Genomic DNA, 6,798 nt, shown 5'->3' with positions numbered 1-6,798 from the left:
TGAAAACCTAGATGTATATGAGGATGCAATCGTAGATGCAAATTTAGAAACAGAAAAGGGTGCAAAGGGAGGTGTCAAACTAGGTGCAAATTATGGCACAAGAAAAATGGCTGCAATAGTTGACACAATAATAGATGAAAAAGAGGGTGTAAATATGGATGCAAAACAAGATGTAAAAGTCAATGCAACAAAAGTAGATGCAAAAACTAGACACAAACCTCGATGCAAAACTTGGAACAAAGGGGATGCAAAAAATATGCAAAAATGGATGCAAAAAATGATTTTAAAAATGATGCAAAAGAGGATGCAAGAGATGATGCAAAAGTTGATGCAAGTGTAGGCACAAAAAGTGGATGCAATAGAGGATGCAAAAGATGGTGAAACAAAATTAGGTGCCAAACTTGATGCAAAACATGGTGCAAAGGATGGCACAAAACTTGGCATAAAACGTGGTGTAATACTTGGTGTAAAATCTGGTGCAAAACCTATTACAATACCTGGTGCTAAACTTGATGTAAGACTTGGTGCAAAACTCGGTGAAAACTTTGCATCAATTTTTGCATCATATTTGATGAATGGGCACAAATAGCACCAAAAATGGTCTCTAGATGCAAAAAAGGAAGCAAAAAGGGATGCCAACCACATGGTTTTGTTGTAGTGGAGTGACCTTCACCTAAAAGTGCTTTTAAGGTAAGACGTTTTCATGGTCTTACTAGCTTTTATAGAAAATTCATCAAGAATTTTAGTAAGATCAATGCACCTATTATTGAAACCATAAAGAAGGACAAACAACCATCTAGATGGACTGCTGAAGCAGAAAGGAATTTTCAGTTCTTAAAGAAGAAAATCACTAAAAAACCTATTTTGGTTCTACTTGGTTTTAGTAAGCCTTTCCAAGTGAAGTGTGATGCCAGTGGAGAAGCAATTGGAGGTGTATTAAGTTAGGAAGATAGACCTATAGCTTATTTTAGTGAAAAGCTAAATGATTCAAAGAAGAATTGTTCTTCTTATGACAAGGAGTTCTATGCAGTTGTACAGTCATTGAAGAAATGGAGGCATTATCTAATGTCAAAGGAATTCATCCTTTACTAAGATAACCATGCATTACAGTATATTATGCAGTAGCCAAAGCTTAGCCAAAAACATGCTAAATGGGTAGAGTATCTTCAAGGTTTCCATTTTGTTTTGAAACATATAAATGGCCAATCAAATAAAGTTGCAAATGCCTTAAGTTGGAGAAATATATTACTGTAAGAGAGTCAAATTCAAGTGTTAGGATTTGATTTTCTTAAAGAATTATATGAGACAGATTCAGATTTTAAAGAGGCATTTGAAACTTGTAAGAGTGTTTTTTTGATGGATAGGAGTAAATGGTTGGATTATTTCTTACAAGAAGGACTATTGTTTAAGAGAAATCAGCTAGAAAAACATAGTGGAGGATTTGCAGGACATTTTGGCATAGAAAAGACTTTTGAACAGTTGAACGGATTTTATTTCTGGCCAGAAATGAGATCTGATGTGGAAAAGTATGTGAGAACTTGTAAGATCTGTCAATATGCAAAGGGAAGAATCCAAAACACAGGTTTGTATGTTCCATTACCAACTCCAGATAGGCCTTGTGATATTGTAAGTATGGATTTTGTTTTGGGCTTACCATTGACTCAAACAGGTAATGATTCAATTTTTCTTGTAATGGATAGATTTTCAAAAATGGCACACTTCATTCCATGTTATAAAACTAGTGATGCTTCTCACATTGCTAATTTGTTTTTTAAGGAGGTTGTAAGATTGGATGGGCTACCTAAGAGTATTGTTTCAGATGGGGACTCCAAATTTGTTGGACATTTCTGGAGGACATTATGGAAGAAGCTAGGAACTAAACTAAGTTTCAGTTTTTCCTATCATCCACAAACTGATGGACAGACTGAAGTTGTGAACATGAGTTTGGGAAATCTTTTAAGTAGTCTTCCTGTAGAACATCCAAAGCAGTGGGATCAAGTGTTGGCACAAGCTGAATATGTATATAATGACTCACGTAACAGGAGTATAGGATAGAGTCCATTCCATATTGTTTATGGAATGCATCCAAGAGGAGTATTTGAGTTGAGAAACTTGGGAAAAGAAGAGATGAGAAGTGCAGAGGGAGAATATTTTGCTTCAGAAATGCAAGCAATACATGAACAAGTGAAACAACAGCTACAGGATAGTAACATCAAGTAAAAAACTACAGCAGACATGAGAAGAAGAGAGGTGAACTTTGAAGTTGGAGATCCAATTTTAGCACACCTCAGAAAGGAGAGGTTTCCAAAGAGGGAGTATAAAAAATTGAAGTTCAAGAAAATTACACCATGCAGAGTATTAAGAAAGTTTTCTGCAAATTCCTATGAGATTGAGCTACCCCTTGATGTTGGAATATCACCAATTTTTAATGTTGCGGACTTGTACAAGTCTGAAGGTGAAACTACAGATTATATAGCACAAGATCAAGAGACACAAGAGATTGACTGGCTAAAACAGTTACCAACAGTGAAGGAATTGCAGCCAGAAAGAATTCTGGACAAGAAGATGTTTAAGAAAACAAGGGGACAAGAGTACTTTCAGTATTTGATAAAATGGAAGGATCTACCAATCGATAAACCTACTTGGGTTACAGAAAACATGCTACAGAAACTGGGAATTTTTGTAAATGAGCTCATGGACAGGAGCCCATGAAGAATTTTGTCCTTAGGAGTTTGATGCAGGAGCATGCGACTTGGGGGAAAAATCTTCAAACTTATTCCCAAAATCCAAAAAGATCTACAAGCAAAGGAGTGGGGTCCTTTAGCCATCAATTTCCATGCTTTTCTAGTTTAAGATAAGGATAGAATTAAGAATAAAATCATGTTTTAATAATCGCCTATGGATAAGCGATAATAAGCCTTATGGATAATTGCTTTAATCGCTTTACTATAATTGGCATGCTTTTGTAGAGATAAAGACTTAGTAAGCTTTATCTATTATGTTTTAAAAGGAAATAATGAGACACTCTTAAAAAAAGTCGAGCCCGGATGCATTGTGACTTTCGAAGAACTCTCTCTGTGCATTTGAATTGATAGTTCTCTGTTAACTGGTATTTGCATGTGTGTTTGGTGGCAATTCTTTTCTTCTAAACCTTGTTAATGGTGATTTGGCATTGTTTTCCTATTAATACTTGATTTAAGTTTGCTAATGTGTTTTCTCCATATATCGGCATGCCTGTTTTCCTTGTAAGCGTTGTTGAGTTCCAGAAGTAGAAATTCTGTTTTACATAGGAAATTCGTGAAATTGCTCAGCTAAACAAAGTGTCGGACCTGATATTTTATTGAATTGGTTCATACTCGTATCGGGTACGAACCATTATCGCATCAAAGAATCACAAGTGGAGTGGAAGGGACCTTTGGAGCCACCGAAGTCCGAAACTTCGATAGCTCGGAACCGAAACGGTATAGAGCAGGGTGTATAAGGTGTCGGCTCCACGAAGCTGATCACATCGCTACATCAGAGTGGGAGGAGCCTAGTATTGGGAGCATTGGAGTCACGACTGCGATCTCCGATAACGCTGTGTTATCGCATCGGAGAAAGGAACGTTGGAAGGACGATAGTAACCACCGATAGTGTTATTGCGTTAATTGCATTTCTTTGGGAATCTTGCACCGATAGTGTAGTTCCTAAGAATTAACACTATAGTGGTGTTAAAGCGCGATAGTGTTGTTATCTTCCTTTTGGAACAGAAGCCTGCTGACTATATGTTTTGCGGTTAAAACATAGTTTCCTAATTTTAAAGTATCGCTAGTATATTATTATAATTCCTATGGAATTATAGTTCAGAAGGGGGGAAATAGGCCTATGATATGATTTGTGACTGATAACAAGTGTTGGGGTGATTAGAGGGTAAAAATAATGAAGCAGTTAGTCTAATAATAGATGACTAATACACTTGTTGAAACAAAAGGAGAAATTCTACCAGAGTTAGAAGAAATTATTTCAAGTTTCAGTCATTTTTCCATATCACCTACACCCAAGCCACCATGGGGTGAGAGAAAATTTTCACAATAATTTTTCCAATATTTTCCCAATATTAGATTTCCAGTTGGGCATCTAAAGTATTGTACTAAGAATTGCTAATAAAGAATAACAATAAAACCCTCATTTGTTGCATTCATTTTCCCGCATTAGTTTTTTTTTGGGGACAATTGTCCAAAAATAGTTGTGTCAAAATTCTTGTGTGTGTGCTAGAATTTCTCAATTTTCAATATTTTATTTTCCGTAGTATTTTTATGGTGAAAATTGCAGTTGTGATTTTATTTATTTTTTGTCCTAGCAAATAAACTACATAATTAAATTTATAGTTAGAAGAATAATTTCTAGTTACTGCAATAACTAAAAATTTCACATAACACACTTCTCTTCCTGGACTATAGCCACCACAATTATTGTCATCATAAACACTTGATCACACACTTATTGTTTATGTTGGACATATAATCCTCTATGGGTTGGTGTTGAATGTGAATAGTCACCAGAGTCCAAGAGACCACTTGGTATATGAAGATCAACGGTCACAAGAAATTGTATTTATATGTGAATATTATTAACAGAATGCAACTCACATTTATCCTACTCTTGTTGTCTTCTCCATGTGTGTTTAACATGGTACCAGAGCAGGTGAATTCCTGCCCTATCCATATTTGAAACACTGGTTTGGTGGAATTTTTGTGCATGTCACCTCTGCCATATTGGCTCTATCCTACTTTGACATAACTTGACCATTCTAATTTTGCACTGTGCCTATCCAAGGGGATTCTAACACTCCACAAAAATTTCCTCCTCTCATAAACCCTTTTCTTTAATGTTCCCTTGACCAAATGCTCCTCTAATTTTGTCTTTGTCAGGGATCGAGTTTCTCATTTTTAGGTGCTCTTTGCAACTTCTAGTGCTCTTTCTCTGCAACATCCTCTGTATCTATATTCTCTATGTACAATGGTTCATTTCAAGCCTCCATTAGAGCCTTGCATTGGAATTCTTGTTTGGAACATTTCTAAAGCGAGAATTGGGTGTATGTTATAGTACCAGAAAATGTCGCTCTCTCATAGTCATGGCCTAGTAAGAACTATTACAGTGTGCATTATAGTGTCATTAAATGCCACTCTCCGATAATTGTAGCCTCATCAGGTTAGAATTGTTGTAGTGTGCGTTATAATATCAAAAAATGGCAAAGTTGTTGATATTAAAAGTTGTTGTTATTTTGTCTTATGCATAAAAATTCCCTGTCATCGAAGTTGGTGTCTTATGTGTTTAGTGTGAAGAGAAAGAGAGGCATTTCAAGAGAATGTGGATTGCTTAGTTTTGCACTAAGTATACTAATTGACTGTTTGGAAGTGTTCGTTGAAGAGTGATGGTGTGATGTTTCCTTGATAGTCATGGCGTGACATATTATGGTGCGGTCTTTTGTGTACATTACATCTCCTACAAATTGGCGGATCTAGGACATTCATTTTGAAGACGATGCATGGGCCAAAAACACGTTCTTCCACTAGCTTTTAGAAAATGTCGTGACAGGATGGGCCATTCATTACACTCCACTCATTCTTCCACATTCATTCCAGTCAGCTTATTTAAACACACAGTCGATGTGGTGAGAAGTAGAAGGGATATGGGACAATTTATAATTCTATTGTATAGCTCAACTAGTTTGAAATTCTCGAAAGGATCTCAATTGAGTTCGTAGAAAATGATGGTTTCACCCAACAAATTACGTGTTTCCATGGCATCCACAATGAAAATGCCCACTTTATTTTGTTGTGGCCATCGAGTCTACCTCTTGTCTCTAATTGGCTGGTCCTCCTTGACTTGGCCCCTCTAGAGGCCAAAATTTTGCAGCTCGATTTTACATGTAGCCACAGATTGACACGACCTTATATTCCTTCCTTTCGACCAAGACTCCCTATGATTTCTCATATGCACTATGAGTTCCATCTGTATCGCCTTCCAATTTCACAGTATCGCGGTCATCTCTTGTGATTTCTGTCTTATATCCAATCCTTTCACCTTGAGTTCATTTAGGAACAGAAAATGATGTAGCATGTCTTATTTTTCTATTTGAATCTTCAATGCCAATGGAAGATGTAAGCTTCTTTTAAATTTTAGATTGTGATTCAATTGAAACATTTTGAGAGAATTCTAGCATCTGTATCTATATCTCAAACTCCTTCAAACTCTTTTGCATTAAATCGACAACGCCTTCTTTATTCTTTTTGTCAGTCGTGCCTTCTCTTGTCAACATATCTACTTGCAATAAACCATTACTACTCTTATTCAAAGATATTGTATGTAATTGAGAAGGAAACACGGTAGTGAGAACCTACCAGCGATATAAGGGCCCATACAATTCAAAAAGTAGTGCAATTTGCTTGCCATGGATACTTCTTGTTAATAAAGTGTATTAAATTGAAGTTGTCAGTAGGCCCATGCCTAAATGATGGCATCTCGCTCCAAGAAGTTACTATTTTAGATTGATAGAAACTAAAAAAAAGGTATTGAGAATAACAATTACACCTTGTGAGCGAGGAAGGAATAGCTCCAGTTGAGGTTCTCATGAACAAAACACGAATTTCAAATGGGTTGAGTTAGAATTTGTTTATGTCCAAGTGGCTTGAATTCTTTTGAGGCCGCGGTATCTTGTGTGCCCCTTGTAGTAATTCATTGGGAACTATTGTTTGGATTGGCAAGAGACCAGGTGAATTGAAATTATTTCCTTCCTGGATACCTCGTAGGAATCCC

Source organism: Pinus tabuliformis, chromosome 7 (assembly GCF_031772625.1).
Source record: "Pinus tabuliformis cultivar Carrire ecotype Pingquan chromosome 7, CPIR1, whole genome shotgun sequence".
Lineage (NCBI taxonomy): Eukaryota > Viridiplantae > Streptophyta > Pinopsida > Pinales > Pinaceae > Pinus > Pinus tabuliformis.
Note: the sequence above shows the minus strand (reverse complement) of the source record.